Raw genomic sequence first — 16,908 nt, 5'->3', positions numbered from 1 at the left:
TCGGCAGTTAAATTTTTTTCTGCTTTGAATTTTATAGAAAACGAGATCACGTAGTGTGAATACTTCCTTGACTGGCTTCTATGTTCAACACATTTGCCAAAGTTATCTAGATTTCTAACATAATTGTGCTTTTTTTTTTCTACACTGGTTTACAGTCTTCCATTATGAATGAGTCTATAATCCATTTGTTCATTTTACTGTTAATAGGCACCTGAATGTTTCAGTCTGAGAATAGAACAAATACCCAAATAATACAAGAGCTCTCGCTTCAGGGCTGGAAGTGTGGCTCTGCTGAGCATCTGCTTAGCATGTGTCAAGGCCCTGTGTTCAATCCCCAGCACCATAAACAAACAAACCAAGAATCCAAGTCAAAACCAAGGACAAAAGCACATGTTAAGTGTCTCTTGGTGTTCCTGTGTACACAGTCATGCACACTTACACCTCAGTGCTTATTCATTTCTATAGACACTACATATTACCAAACTATTTTCTTTTTCTTTTTTTTTAAATAATGAATGTATTTATTTATTTACATCCTGGCCGCAATTTACCCTCCCTCCTCTCCTCCCAGTCCCTCCCACCTTCCCTCTGTCGTCCCCCCCCCCCCGCCACTTCCCCACTTCTCCTCCGTTTCTTTTTAGGTAAGCACAGGTCTCCCTTGAGTATCAACAAAACATGGCGCATCAAGTTGCAATAAGACTAAGCACCTCCCTAAGTATTAAGGCTGGGCAAGGTGACCCAGTATGAGGGGTAGGGTTCCAAAAGCCAGTAAAAGAGTCAGGGACAGGCCCTGTTCCCAGTGTCTTCACAGGAGGACCAAGCTACACAACTGTAACAGATATGCAGAGGGCCTAGATCAGTCCCATGCAGGCTCCCTGATCATCGATTTAGTCTCTGTGAGCTCATGTTAGTTGATTCTGTGGGTTTTCTTGTGGTGCCCTTGACCCCTCTGGCTCCTACAATCCTTTCTCCCCTCTTCTCCAGGATTCCCCAAGTCTGCCTAATGTTTGGCTGTGGGTCTCTGCATCTGTTTCCATCAGTTGCATTTTTTAAGCAACTGTACTATTTATTATTTTATTTATTGATTGATTTTTTTGAAATTAAGTCTCACCCTATAGCTCAGACTTACTTGAACTAACAGCAATCCTCCTACCTCAACCTCCTCAGTGTTGCCTGTCTTCCTTTCTTCCTTTCTTCCCTCCCTCGCTCCCCCCTCCCTCCCCCTTTCTTGCTTTCTCTCTCCCTCCTTCTCTCTCTCTCTCTCTCTCTCTCTCTCTCTCTCTCTCTCTCTGTCTCTGTCTCTGTCTCTTTCTGCATTAGCAGGTCTCTTTCTATGCTGGCTGGGACCTTCAATCCCAGGTTGAATGCAGCACTGATTACGGATAGACTCATTGCAGATCTCAGTGGGAAAGTATCCATCCATTTGTTGCTGTGTATTTCATGTTGATACCCTGTCAAAATCAACAACTCCTGTTCCACCCGAGTTTGCTGAGACTTTGCAGTGTTCATCATAACGCACAGCATCACGGTGTTCTCTCCATTTGCTCATCACTTGGCATCTCCGTTACACCATTAATATTACAAATTGTTTTGATTGATTTTTTTTTTCAATCTTAGCCAGTTTGCTCTCCTGCAATGAAGTCAGATTTTTTTTTTAAATATATTTTGCTACATTTGATTTTCTAGGATTTTGTTTAGGATTTTCCAGTCTATGCTCTGAGAGATGCTGGCATGGACTTCATCCTTCCCATAATGTTTCTGTGGTGTTTTCATATCAAGGTTATGAAGTTCACTCAGAAATAATCAGAAATAGACCCCGGTCTGCTGTTCTCTAGAAAAGTCTGTTTAAACATTCGGGGGAATTCACCAGCAGAGCCATCTGGGCCCATCGTTTTCTCTGTGGGATGGAATTAGATTGAGAACATGGTTTCTTTATTAGGCGTTTAGATTATTTGTTCCTGTGGTAGCTTTGATGACATGTGTTTTCATCTGTATCACCTAAAATTTAAAATTTATTGGCATATTTTTTTCCAATTTCTTCTTGTGATCATTAGAATGTCCTTGTCATCTAAATAGAAGTCAGAAAGTGAGGGTTCTTGGGGCAAATCTTGCCCAAGCCTGATTTTGTTGAGGCCAATAAAAAGAGTGGTTTTTTAGACTTTGAAAGAGCTGTTAAAAACAAAACAACAGAAATATGAGACTATGTAACAGAGGCCACAGTTTCTTCTCTTAACTTTAATATTTCCTTAGTTGAAGTTTCTTTGTAATTTAATTTCCTGTTCCTTTTCTAACTTCTTGAGAGAGCAATTCTTGTAAATATTCTGTGTGTCCTGGAAAAGGTCAGATTTGCTATCTTGTTATTTGAAATTTCTCTGTCCTTATTGACTTCCTGTCTTTTTATTCCAACTGTTAAAATCTTCTTCTGTGGGACCTGTGAGATGGTTCAGTGGGGAGAAGCACTTGCTGCCAAACCTGATGATCTGAGTTCAATAACAAGGATCCACACAGTGGAAGGACAGACCCATCTCCTGCAAACTGTCCTCTGACCTCCACATGCATGTCATGCACACACACACACACACACACACACACACACACACACACACACACGCGCGCGCGTGCGCACACACACACACACACACACACACACACACAGAGGTACATATGCACACCAAAGAAAAAGGTAAATGGTTTGCTTTATTTTTGAGACAGGATCTCACTCTGTAGAGCAGGCTGTTCACAAACTCAAGAGATCAGCCTGCCTCTGCCTCCCAAGTACTAGAATCAAAAGCATGCACCGCCATGCCTGGCCCTAAAAGTTTTCTTTAAGTGTCAGATGAAGGCTTTATATGTAAGTGATTCACAATTTTTTGACCTAGTTTCTCTCACCTAAATTCACATTTGTCACAATATAAGCAATAATAAAAATGTTGATTTCAGCTTTTCATATCTTTTTACACCATTACCTAAAATTTGTCATCCCAATCATTTTGTTTTAAACATTCAGCTTTAACGACCATCTACCATTTCTGTTTTTTCCCCTCTCCAGAAACAAGGAAGCAGATTTTGTAAACAAAAATAACAGTATCGGTCATGGTTACTAACCCTTGTATGGAGCATATGTACTAGGTTCTCCGTTGCTTTCTTCTAAACAATAACTTTCAAAATGAAAGAAACTGGTGGAAAAAAAAAAAAAACGAAGGTCTTGCTTCAGGTGCTGGCTGGGTGCCAGAGTTCAGGGTGCTTCAGTTTTACCTTAAGGAGTGGCCCACGTGTAGTCCTGATTTGTTCAGTAGTGCATCCACCTGTGTGCAAGATGTAGCGGTGCTTTTCTCCACAGCGCCAGGATGGAACTGAAAGTGGCCTGGTGGGCAGGGTGGCTGTCCTTCATAACGCAGACTTGTTCATCTAATGGGGGAAAAAAAAAAAAAACCACTCTGAACTTCAGCCTTAAGTCTGGGCTCATCCAATAGTCTCTGAATCCACAGCAATCATCTACAGTGATGGCTGGAGACTGAAGTATTCATTTTCTTTTCTCTCAATAGGACCTCCCAATTTCCCAGCTTTCCATCAGCAGCACTCAGGGTTGGGAAAAAGGCTGGTCCCAGCAGAGGTGGGAGGGTGGTGTCCTTATCTGACAGAAGAGGTATCTATTACAGACTGGTCTGTTTCCTGCTCAACCACCTCCAGGGAGTGAGGCCACAGAGAAATTGCTTTCTCTCTCTCAGCTTTCGTTTCTCTATCTGTAATCAGAAGATAATGGAGCCTGTTCCCTACACACTTCAGTGACACACGTGTGCAGATAAATAGGGTGGATCGGAATGTGACAGCCAGGTCTCATGAGAAAGGGGCTAAGGATAAATAAAGATGTATCATGAATGTCTGATTTTAATAAAAGATATCACAGTCCTCCATCATGGCCTCCTGAATACTCATAATTGTTGAATATTGAATGGATTTTTCTCTGCCCCCCATGTTATTACTGTTTTAAATTTTTTATTACATTTATTTGCTTTTTGTTGTTGTTGTTGTGTGTGCCTGCATATATGTGGGCATGAACTTGTCATGGTGTATATGTGTATATATGTTTATGTGTATGTGTATATATGTACATGCGTGTATGTGTCTTTCTGTACATATGTGTATGTATATATATGTATATTTGTATGTGCATGTGTCTCTGTGTATGTATGTGAGTATATGTATATGTGTATATGTTCGTGTATCTCTGTGTGTATATGTGTGTGTGTGTGTGTGTGTGTGTGTGTGTGTAGGCTAGAGGACAACTTTCAGGAATTGATTCTCTCCTTTTTCTGTCTGGGTCCTGGGGATCAAACTCAAGTACCTTTACCTACTTACTGAGCCTTTCTTGCTCACCTTATTATAGCTATTTAAAATATTCTTATGTATTCCTTGACACTTGGTATGTTTATATAATGTATCTTAGTCATACCCAACCCAGCTTCTCCCTCCCACGCTGTCTGGACCCCGCCACACCTGCCCCTCCCACTTTCGCATCCTCTTCCTTGTTTTTAACCCACTGAGTCCAATCAGCACTGTCTGCACACACAGACACACTTTTAGCAACCACACCCCAGAGGAAGATGGCTCCTCTCCTCCAACAGCTATCAATTGCAATGGTCCCTCAGTTGGGGTGGAGCCTCAGAGCCCCTCTCTGTCTGCGCTGGAACTATTGACCATCTTGGTCTTTTGCAGATGACCATAGTGCTGTGCCTTCATGAGTGCAAGGCCATGCCATGTCCAGAACACATTTTACACCACTCCTCCTCATCCTCTGGTTCTTACATTCTTTCCATCTCCTCTTCTACAATGTTTCCTGAGCCTTGGGGTGGGGTGGGGGGTGGGTACAGATGTCTCATTTAGGGTTGAGCAGTCAACAATCCTTTATTCTCAGCACTTTGGCCCCTTAGGAGTCTCTGCACTGATTGCTGCTCACTGCAGAAAGGGGCCTCTCTGATGACGGTTGAGAGAAGCGCAAATTGATACATATAAACATAAATATTTAAAAGGCCATTAGAAACCATGTCTGTTTGACAAAGCAACAGTAGTAGATCCCCCTCTGGCCCTGATCTCCCCAGCCATCGGCCTTGACTAGGTTTAGGTCAGGTGTGAATTCTCTCCCATGGAGCGGACTTTAAATACAATGAAAAAGCAACTGGTTACCTCCCAAACAGTCATGACATGTTGCCCCCGTTGGCACTTCTTGCCTGACAGATCCATACAGTGGAGTCCACCTCTGAGTAAATCTACCCATAATCTTTCACCTCCAGCAAACTGCACCAAAACATTATTTTGCAAATTGTCTGTGTTAGACCCTGGAAATAACTATAATGGAAATAGAGTTTGCTTCTGTTTCTAGGTTAATTCTCTTTTTTTCTCCCTCCCTCTGTCTCTTCCTTCCTTTCTTAAATATGGTCTCATGTAATCCAGGCAAACCTCAAACTCACAATGTGGCCAAGGATGAACTTGAACTTCTGATCCTCCTGCCTTCAGTGCTTGGTTTTATATTATGCTGACTCTTCCAGCTCAACTGCATCCCAGCCTCAGGTTTTCCTCTTTATTCCTATTCCCTTCTCAGGATGATTCATTGAAGCCTCTGGTTCTTAACGAGAGGACCAAGCAGATGCCATAACAGGCGGCTCAGTCTTCTTTCTCTCAGAGATCAGGCCTCAATTTCAGTTTCCTGAGACTGAGCAAGCAGTTTCTGGGAGGGCCATGAAAAAAAGATAATCACTGATGCCCCTGGCAGCAGGGACAGGGAGATAGGATGCACCAAGCCTGACCCACTGAGCCAGCCCCCACAGTCAGTACGTGCTAGGCCAGCCAGCCTCCACAGCAGCTCAAGGACAAAGCCTGGAATTTGTCCAGGCCTGCCCCAAAATGGGTAACTGTAGCCCTGACAAACCCCCAACTCACCCTAGTCAATTAAAAGTTACTAACATAATTGCCACTGGCATAAACCAGTCCTGAGCCTGTTCCTATGTAGTCTATAGACCCCAAGATCCCCACCCTCTGCTTTATCTCACCTAAAAACCCTGCCCCATTGCTACTCGGGGTCTCTCCTGCTCTGCTGCTGCATCAGAAAGACGGAGAGGCCCGAGTTAACTAAAAAGACTCTTTGCTTTTGCATCAGATTTGGTCTTTTTATGGTCTTTGGGAGTCTGGACTTGGGGCACAACACTTAAGTGGGTTGTAGACCTTCCTACTCTTTCTAACCCCATTAAGATCAACAAAGGACTTAATGAACATATGTATAAATGACTGGCAAACCTAGTGTATATCTTTCAGTGTTTTGAAGAAATTAAAACAGATCATTCTTTAGCAAACACTTTTTTTTTTTTTTTGGTTTTTCGAGACAGGGTTTCTCTGTGTAGCTTTGCGCCTCTCCTGGAACTCACTTGGTAGCCCAGGCTGGCCTCGAACTCACAGAGATCCGCCTGGCTCTGCCTCCTGAGTGCTGGGATTAAAGGCGTACGCCACCACCGCCCGGCAAACACTTATTTTAAGATGGGAATCTTGGGCTTCAGTCTAAGAAGGCAGAGTGGTCGGTGGTAAAGAGAAGGAAAGAAAGCAAATAATAAATGGGAGCCCTCAAATCTCCACGCATAGGTGCAGACATTAAAATGTTAACTCTGGCATTAAACATCTTGTGTAGTTATTATGTATGTGTGTGAACATATTCATATATGTATGTTTGTGTGTGTACAGGTGTAATGTTTTAAATGAGCAATGGCCCCCATAGGCTCTGGTGTTTGAACACATGGTCTCCAACTGTTAGCACCGTCTGGGGAGGCTTAGGAGGTGCAGCCTTGCTGGAGGTAGCTTGTCACCGGGCAGGACTGGAAAGCTTAGGTCTTGTTCTACTTCTAACTTATTCTCCCTCCTCTGGGCTGACAGTTGAGAACGTGAGCGTAGCTTCCTGCTTCTGCTGACATGATGCCTCCCTCACCACGACAGAGCCTTACCCTCTGGAACCATACTCACATAACCCTTCCTCCTGTAAGCTGCCTTGGTTCTGATGTTTATCACGGTGACAAGAAAGCAACTAACAGGTATGAATGCACTGGTGTGGGGCCAGAGGCCACCACCCTGCGTCATTCCTCAGATGTCATTGTGCTTTTTAAAATTAAAAAAAGTGTGTGTGTGTGTGTGTGTGTGTGTGTGTGTGTGTGTGTGTGTGTGTGTGTGTGTGTGTAGGGGGTAGAGGGTGTGGGGGTGTGGGTGGGTGTTTGTGCGTGTGCCAGTGTGGGGGTTTGTGCAAGTGAGTGCAGATGCTCACAGAGTTACAGGCAGTTGTGAGCTGCCTGATGTGGGTGCTGGGAATCAAACTTGGGTCCATCTTAGGAGCAGCAATTGTTCTTAACTGCTGGCTGAGTCATCTCCCCAACCCCACCTTGTTTCCTGACCCAAGGTTTCTCCCTGGCCTGAAATTTACAACTTGCTCGGCAGGCGGGATATTGAGCCTGTCTGTCCCTCTCTGCGCTGGGACATGTCATCATGCCCACAATTTTTATGTGGATTCTGGGGGTTGAACTCAGGACCTCATAATTGCAAAGCAGGCACTAAGCCAGCCGAGCCATCTCTCCAGACCCTGTGATTAACTGTATTTGTATTACAATCACATGCAACTTTCACCAAAGTAGACATTTACTCCATTTGCACAGGGAAGTACCAAAGCCTGAAGTGTCAAACAACTGCTCGAGGCCATATTCCTAGCAGATAACCCAGCTGAACTCCAACTTGAAGCCATGCTTATTTGATTCCAATGGGCTGTGACGAAATACTGGACAGAAGCAACTTAGGGGAAGGAGGTTTGAGTTACAGTTCAAGAAGGAACACAGCCTATCACAACAGGCATGCCAGCAGGAGCATGCTGCTGGTGAGCACAGGAGACCCCAGTCAGGAAGCAGAGAGGAGGCAGAAAGTGGGCTGGGGTGAGGAACTGACTCCGACCAGCCCACTTCCTTTGGTGAGGCTCTACTTCCTAAAGGCTCACAACAGTGCCACCAGGTAGAGTGTTCGAACACGAGAGCCCATGGGAACACATCACACACTCAGCCACAGTAGTGCTTTGCTTGTGTAGGATAATGAAATAAATTATAAGAATAAAAGCCAGATGGGGATGGAGGAATGGATCAGCAGTTAAGAGCACTTTCTGCTCTTTCAGAGAATCTGAGGTTGGGGTTCCCAGAATCCACATAAGGTGTAGATGTATCCAACCTTCCCATCAAACAATAAACACAGAACCAATGCAAAGAAGAAAGCCAAGAGGTCAGAGCCAAGAGCCAAAACCTTACCCTTCCTCCTGCGGTGGTCCTACCTCTCCGAACCAGAGCTACCCCTGTGTTAAAGTCTTTATATAGAGTTCCTGTCCTGCCTTCTCATTGGTTGTAAACCCAACCACATGACCGCCTCCTCACAGCCTGTCTGTATAGGCCTCCAGGTTTTCCATGATTGGTATTAAGATTAAAGGCATGTGTATCCAATAATGGCTGTATCCCTGAACACACAGAGACTTACCCAGCTCTGCCTACTAAGTGCTGGAATTACAAGCGTACGCTACCACTGTCCTGCTTTCCTATGGCTTGCTAATAGCTCTGACCCCCGGGCAACTTTATTTATTAACATACAAATAACATTTTAATACAAATAAAATATCACCATATTTCCCCTTTTCTATTTTAATAAAAAGGAAAAAAAAGAAAAAGCTTATAACTAATATAAGAAAAACTATATACAAAAGGACAATAACTATATACAATATATACAAGTAATAAATACCTAAACAATGTCTAGTCCATTTGTATTTGACAAATTCAGAGAAAATAATTTCATTATCTATCCTATTTTGGTAAGTCCAAAATGTATCCTAATTAATCTTCAACTATAACTAACTAACCTTCAACTATAACTAACTAATCTTCAACTCCCTCAGAGACCCAAGAAGGAAATAATATTAGCTAACAAAAATAAAAACAGGAAGTGCACATAAGCAACTTCCAAAAAATTTGTGAGTTGACAGAAACAGACAGCTGTCTGGACAGTCACCTGAGGTTTCTCCGAAGTGCTGGGGCATCATCTTCAGCCTATAGGCTTAGCATATCTGACAGACTCATTTGTGAAGTAGGATGTACACAAGGTCAACAGTTCAACCTCACATTGAGTGAGAGTAGTCCATGTACCAGTACCAGAAACACCTGAATTCCACTAGTGTCATGTCATGATTCAGGATTTTAAATTCTGGAAATTGTTGATGGTTTTTTAATTCAGCTGTCCATTCTTCTTGGCTGTGTATATATGGCTTCATCTCAGCATCCCATTCTTCTCCATATCCCTCCATCAAATGCCAGTCTACTATTGAGAGGCGTGAGCTTAGTTACTCTTCAAGAATAACTGTTTCAGCTACTGTTCCATTGCACATCAGAGGCCATCGGCCCACTGCCTGTTCAGCTGCCTTCGAAGAAAAGGGCACTGTACCTTTTTCGAATTGCGAAGGCCACTTCAGGGATGGTGCCATATTGTCCTGGCCTCTGAAGATGCCTTTTGATAAAGCCATAACCACACTTGTTTTGGCAAGAATCAGTAATCCTTTGTTTTATGTCCTGTCTGTCCATTTTGTCCTGTTGATTCGAGGATACTTTGTTGTCCAATGGCTAACTTTTGCCACAATGAAAGTTAACTCCATATGCAGTTTCTTCAATGCCCATTTTTTCTCTGAAGTAGATTGGTACTGCCAGGAGCCGACATGTCTCATAGTCATAACAAAAAAGAAAAATTTTCTAAGTTATTAAAACATTTTAAATGCCATATTCTGTAGATTTCTGAAGGGTTTGAAGATAACCTGTCTATCTAAAATATATCTACTCAATCTTGAAAACATACCTAATATAACTACAAGTTCTATTATAATATCTAACTACTAACTTTCATTTCTTTATATCCTAATAGTTGGTAATAACATTCAAGGATCAGAAAATTGCATTACATTGTTAGATGAACGGTACAATTAGAAAAATATATATAACATTTTCTAACAATATCAATTTCAATATATATAATTTGTATACAATATAAAACAATCCAATCCAATGTAAAGTATTTACATTTTTCTTTTCTTTCTTTCTTTTTTTTTTTTTTTAATAATAACCTTAAATCTAATCTCCTTTGCTTAGCCTTTTTCCTAACCCTTGACAACAATTTGTAACCAACCCCCCTAATCAATGAAAATTATCCCAGACCCAAAACCCATTAAAAGACCAAAAAAAACCAACCGCCCCACACCACCTCTTTGGGAATGTGGGCGTCGTATTCTTGAAATTGCTTCCTGCTGGGTATGGGCGAAGGTATCTTTATCCTGAAAGAAAAATTTTAGGTTAATTGTCAAATTCTAGGAAAGGTAAATATATCCTTCGTTATCCAGTCTGTGTATAATGCCAAAATTCAGGGTTTATCTCAAATCCTTATTCAAGTAGTCTTTGAGACTGGATCATCTCAGCTAGCTCTTCTCAAAATTGCTCTGAGCACTTTGTAGTTCAAAGCTGATCTGTAGATGATGTTTGTCAGCTTAGTGATGTTATTATTGTCCACGTGGAATTGTTGTTGTTGTGGGGCCCCATCTTCTTCCTGGAGACTTCAGTTGATGTTAGGCCTAACCGTGATTTCCTGCAAAAAACTGATAAGAGACTCGAACACAAAGACTATATATGCGACTTTTTAGAATTAGTTAGTACTGTATATGACCATTTATATCTTAACAAAGTTTAAAATGTATATATATCTATATATATTGATCTTGTAAATTTTGATATAAAATTCATACTTTAAGAAAAGTTTAAAGAATAAGAATAGAATCAAAGAGTTGAGATTCGTAATAGAATAGTCCCTTAATTAATTTGGCTTTTCTCCTGTCCCATAGCAGAAGATGGCTCTTTTCCTCTGGCATGATACAGGGAGTTTGCATTTTCCTTTTAACAACATGCTTGAGTTTAAAGAAGGAGAGAGCCATTCTCCAACTCCAAAGTCAGCTTTAAATTTTAATTGAACTGGGACTATTAGAAGTTAAATAGTGTTAAATCTTTAAAGAAAAGCAGAAACAAACATTTAGGAAGACATAAAATTTTTTTTAGATAACATACCCATACGCCATTTCACTCTGTTTCTTAGGATAGATGATTTGTTCCTTTTCTTCAGTTGTCTCATTTGTCCAGTGTTCTTCAAATTCCTTAACCTTCATTCTCCTAAAAGACAAAAACAAAAACCTTTCCCCAAGGTTTTTTGGGGATGTTCCTTTTTGACAAGTTATCTGATTAAATGAAAAGGCATGTGTTACTGGTGTAAGTTAGTTTAAATTGGATGTTTACGATAGTTGATGAACTATCACCTCCTCTAATTAAGAGGTCTCTCTTGTTCAAATCGCACCTTTATCAATTTTGATGGTACCCACAGCTTATCTTCTCCTGTAGAAATAAAAGCAAAACCTCGTCCCCAACGTAACACATACCCTGGTTTCCATTCTGAGGTCAGCACATCCTTAAAGTATATAGGTTGATTTTATTCTGTAGTTTTTTCTATTATCCAATGTCTCTCTGCAGCTGTTGTTCCTTTCTCATTGGCATTGAGAAAATTCAAAGTTAATAGAGCATTATGTAGTCTATTTCTGGGGGTTTTTGTTACTCCTTTTTGTTTATTTAGCATATCCTTTAGAGTTCTGTTTGATCTTTCTATAACTGCTTGACCTGTAGGATTATGTGGTATACCTGTAACATGGTTTATATTATAATAAGCAAAAAACTGTTTCATTTTAACAGAGACATATGATGGAGCATTATCAGTTTTGATTTGTGCAGGTATACCCATAATGGCCATAACTTCTAGCAAATGAGTGATTACAGAATCAGCTTTTTCAGAACTCAAAGCAGTTGCCCATTGAAATCCTGAATAAGTATCGATAGTGTGGTGTACATATTTCAGTTTTCCAAATTCTGCAAAGTGAAACACGTCCATCTGCCAGATTTCATTCCTCTGAGTACCCTTTGGGTTACATCCTGCTGGTAATGGTGTTTGATTGTAGAAAGAACAAGTAGGACATTTCTTTACTATTTCTTTGGCTTGTTGCCAGGTTATGGAAAAATCCTTTTTTAAACCTTTACTATTTACATGATGTTTTTTATGAAATTCTGAGGCCTCCAGCACATTTCCTATCAATAATTTATCAATCTCATCATTGCCTTGTGCTAGAGGGCCTGGCAGACCAGTATGGGATCGGATGTGAGTTATATATAAAGGATGACTCCTTTTTCTGATTGTATCTTGTAATTGAATAAATAATGAAGTTAATTCTGAAGCATCGTGGATAAATTCTGCAGTCTCAATATGTAATACTACTCTTTCAGCATACTGAGAGTCAGTTACTATATTGAGAGGTTCTGAAAAATCCATTAATACCAACAGAATAGCATACAATTCTGATTTTTGAACTGAATTATAAGGACTTTGAACCACTTTACTTAAATTTTCTGATTTGTAACCTGCCTTTCCTTGTTTGTTGGCATCTGTATAAAATGTACGAACTCCAGATATGGGTTTTATCCTCACAATTCGAGGCAAGATCCAATCAGCTCTCTTTATAAGATCAATTCTATTGCTTTTGGGATATTTGCTGTTAATTTCTCCCAAAAAATTACTACAAGCTTTTTGCCAAGCTTCATTTTCTATCCATAATTTTTCAATGTCCTCCTTAGTTAAAGGTACGACAATTTCTGCTGGGTCTATTCCTGCTAATTGACGAAGTCTCAATTTTCCTTTCCAAATCAAGTCAGAGATTTTTTCCACATAAGTTTTTAATTTTTTATTTGGTTTATTTGGTAAAAATATCCATTCCAATATAATATCTTCCCTTTGCATTAATATTCCTGTTGGGGAATGCCTAGAAGGTAAAATAACCAAAATGCAATCCAGCTTTGGATCAATACGATCTACGTGCCCTTCATGTACTTTCTTTTCTACCAAGGCCAATTCTTTCTCAGCTTCAGGTGATAATTCTCTTGGACTATTTAAGTCCTTATCACCTTCTAAGGTTTTAAACAAATTATTCAGTTCATCATTTTTTACCCCAACAATAGTTCTTAGATGAGAAATGTCTCCAAATAATCTTTGAAAGTCATTAAGAGTCTGTAGTCGATCTCTCCTAATTTGCACTTTTTGAGGTCTAATTTTTTGAAGTTCTATTTTATATCCTAAATAATTAATAGAATCTCCTCTTTGTACCTTTTCTAAAGCAATTTGTAATCCCCAGTAAGGCAAAATTTTCTTTACTTTTTCAAACATTCTTTCTAAAGTATCTGCATTTGAATCAGCTAATAAAATGTCATCCATATAATGATAAATTATAGATTTAGGAAATTTTTTACGTACCACTTCTAATGGCTGTTTTACAAAATATTGGCACAAAGTTGGGCTATTCAACATTCCCTGTGGGAGAACCCTCCATTGAAATCTTTTAACCGGTTGAGAATTATTATAAGTAGGCACTGTGAAAGCAAATCTTTCTCTGTCTTTTTCTTGTAAGGGTATTGAAAAGAAACAGTCTTTTAAATCAATAACTATGAGAGGCCAGCCTTTTGGTAACAGAGTAGGTAAAGGAATTCCAGATTGTAAAGAGCCCATTGGCTGAATTACTTTGTTAATTGCTCTAAGGTCTGTTACCATTCTCCATTTACCAGATTTTTTTTTTATAACAAATACAGGAGAATTCCAAGGGCTGGTTGATTCTTCAATATGATGAGCATTTAACTGTTCTTCCACCAGCTCTTGTAAAGCCTGGAGTTTCTCTGTTGTTAAAGGCCATTGCTGAACCCATACAGGCTTGTCTGTTGACCATTTTAAAGGTAGAGCTGTTAATGTTTTTGGAAGATTATCAGTTGTTGTGCCCTGTTCTTGTATGACATGGATGGCTGGTGAGCACTCATTAGAATAATATCTTTTAATATTTCTCTCAGAAACATGTACTAATTTATGATTTGTTTCTGAGATTGGAGGGATATTAATCTGAGTATTCCATTGTTGTAACAAGTCTCGACCCCACAGGTTCATAGCTATGTTAGCCATATATGGTTTTAATTTTCCTTTCTGTCCTTCTGGACCTATACATTCAAGCCATCTTACACTTTGTTTCACTCTAGATAATGTCCCAATTCCTAAGAGTTGAATGTTTACCTCCTGAAGAGGCCAAGTTGGATGCCAAAATTCTGGTGCAATTATGGTAATGTCAGCACCTGTGTCTACCAGACCAGACAACAAAACACCATTTATTTTTATTGTTAGTTTTGGTCTTTGTTCATTAATAGAAGTTTGCCAAAAAATTTTCTTTATGTTTTTTCCTGTATTTCCTATTTTCTCTGTTTCATCATCTCGACTAACATGATTTATTCCAATAGACATTTGGTTATTTAGTTGCTTTGAGTAGGGGTTTCCTCTACAACTGCAGGAAAGGTTTGAACTGGATTTACTGTGGGGGCCTGCCTGAGGCCCCTCTGGAAGTTTCCCGAAGCTCGAGGAAGAGGGTTACCCTGTCTGTCCCTTGTTGATCTACATTCGTTGGTCCAGTGTTTTCCCTTACCACACCTTCTGCATACTCCAGAAGGAAGGGGCATTCTGTTGCCAGTGTTCCTTGAAGAAACATTATTTCTAGGAATGACCTGTTTACAATCCCTTTTCAAATGTCCTTGCTTTCCACATCCAAAACATCTAACATTGCTCAAACCTTTTGAAATTGCTTTTCCTACCCACATATCATCATGGTCATAAGCCTCTACATTAACTGTATCTCTAATCCAATCTTCCAAAGGTGCAGATCTTGCCTTTAACAGCCTAATTATTCTTTTGCACGCTGCATTTGCATTCTCAAAGGCTAAAGATTCAATTATTATCTGACTAGCCTCTGAATTCGGGACCATTTTTTGTACTGCTGAAGTCAATCTTTGTAAGAAGTCTGTGAAAGATTCTTTGGGGCCCTGTATAACCTTTGTAAATGACTCAGTTTTTTTTCCTGGTTCTTCAACTCTGTCCCATGCATTCAAAGCTGCCGTTTTACATAGAAGTAGGGTTTGGACATCATATGAACATTGTGTTTGTACTGAAGCATATTGGCCTTCGCCAATAAGCTGATCCTGGCAGACTTGTATTCCGCTATCCCTCCATTGTCTTTCTATATTTTTAGCCTCATTACTGAACCACATTTTCCACTGGAGATTTTGTCCGGGTTCAAGAACAGCCTGTGCCAATTCCCGCCAGTCCTTTGGTATAATCCTATTACAAGTTGACCAGGTGTTTAACATTTGCTTTACATATGGGGAGTGCATGCCATAAGATGCTATTGCCTCCTTAAATCTTCGTAAGTCTAACATTTCAACTGGAACCCAAGTATTTTGTTCATTCTCTTCATCAGGTAGCTGCTGTACGGCTACTGGATAAATTAAGGGTGATTGTGTGAAAACTGGCTTTCTTTCTGTAACCTTACGATCCAATTTTGAAACAACTTCACTATTTATTTCTTCTGTCTGAATTTGAATTTCTCTATAATTCATTTTTACCGGTTTAACAAGTTTTTCTAAGACTGTTATCCTGGCACTTAAGTTGACGATCTTTTTAAATAGTAAAATGAGGATAAGAAAAGTAATAAACTGAATAATTTGATCAATATTAATCTTTTCATATAGTTGTTCCATTGTCAGAGTGCCTAAAATTTCAAACAAAGCCCAATTTTCTTCCAATGTACACATAAAGCCCATTTTTTTTTTTAATGTAGAAAAAAATTCTCTTTTAAATAGATATGTTAATTGACTTACCAAGTCTGGGTAGAACAGTAGAATCCCAGGGAATTTCACAGCCACCTGGTGTTCGAGGTGTGAATCCAGCGAGAGAGAGAGAGAGAGAGAGAGAGAGAGAGAGAGAGAGAGAGAGAGAGAAAGTGTAGCCGCTTGAGCCGAGTTAAGCCTTGGCTTTACAGGCAGGGGCCCTGTTCAGCGGGGCAGGTCTGAGTTGTTTGTAGCAGTTCCAGCTGCGGGTCAGTCAGGCCTGGGCCCAAGCTAGGCAGCCGGGCCGCCCAGGCTGGAAACCGGACCTGCCGCCAAGCCAAGCCAATCGGTTTTTAATGAATTCTTGTCACGTTGGGCGCCAAATGTAGATGTATCCAACCTTCTTATTAAATAATAAACACAGAACCAATGCAAAGAAGAAAGCCAAGAGGTCAGAGCTAAGAGCTAAAACCTTACCCTTCCTCCTGCGGTGGTCCTACCTCTCCGAACCAGAGCTACCCCTGTGTTAAAGTCTTTATATAGAGTTCCTGTCCTGCCTTCTCATTGGTTGTAAACCCAACCACATGACTGCCTCCTCACAGCCTGTCTGTATAGGCCTCCAGGTTTTCCATGATTGGTATTAAGATTAAAGGCATGTGTATCCAATAATGGCTGTATCCCTGAACACACAGAGACTTACCCAGCTCTGCCTACTAAGTGCTGGAATTACAAGCGTACGCTACCACTGTCCTGCTTTCCTATGGCTTGCTAATAGCTCTGACCCCCGGGCAACTTTATTTATTAACATACAAATAACATTTTAATACAAATAAAATATCACCTTACAACTGCCTATAACTCCAGCTTCAGGGGATCTGACACCCTTTTCTGGCCTCTGAAGGCATTGACAGGGTCTCATTATGCTCCCCCAGGCTAGCCTCGAACTCACCTGCCTCTGATGCCTGGGTGCTGGATTTAAAAGCACGTACAATATCACACCTGGCCTTCCTTTTCAAAAACAATTTATTTAAAATACTTACATTGATTGTATTGTGTGTATGTGGTATGTGTGATAGTTGTCTGTTCACACCTT

General features: G+C 40.3%; 1 long non-coding RNA gene across 1 annotated transcript in view; it reads left to right on the top strand.

Annotated features, from left to right (window-relative positions):
- The window catches only part of LOC128098706 (uncharacterized), a 104,520-nt gene that overhangs the window by 60,833 nt on the left and 26,779 nt on the right, over positions 1 to 16,908 (top strand). The window lies entirely within an intron of this gene.

The sequence above is a fragment of the Peromyscus californicus genome, unplaced genomic scaffold, assembly GCF_007827085.1.
Source record: "Peromyscus californicus insignis strain IS unplaced genomic scaffold, ASM782708v3 Scaffold_6__1_contigs__length_162567912, whole genome shotgun sequence".
NCBI lineage: Eukaryota > Metazoa > Chordata > Mammalia > Rodentia > Cricetidae > Peromyscus > Peromyscus californicus.
Note: the sequence above shows the minus strand (reverse complement) of the source record. Positions and strands in the feature narration are given on the sequence as shown.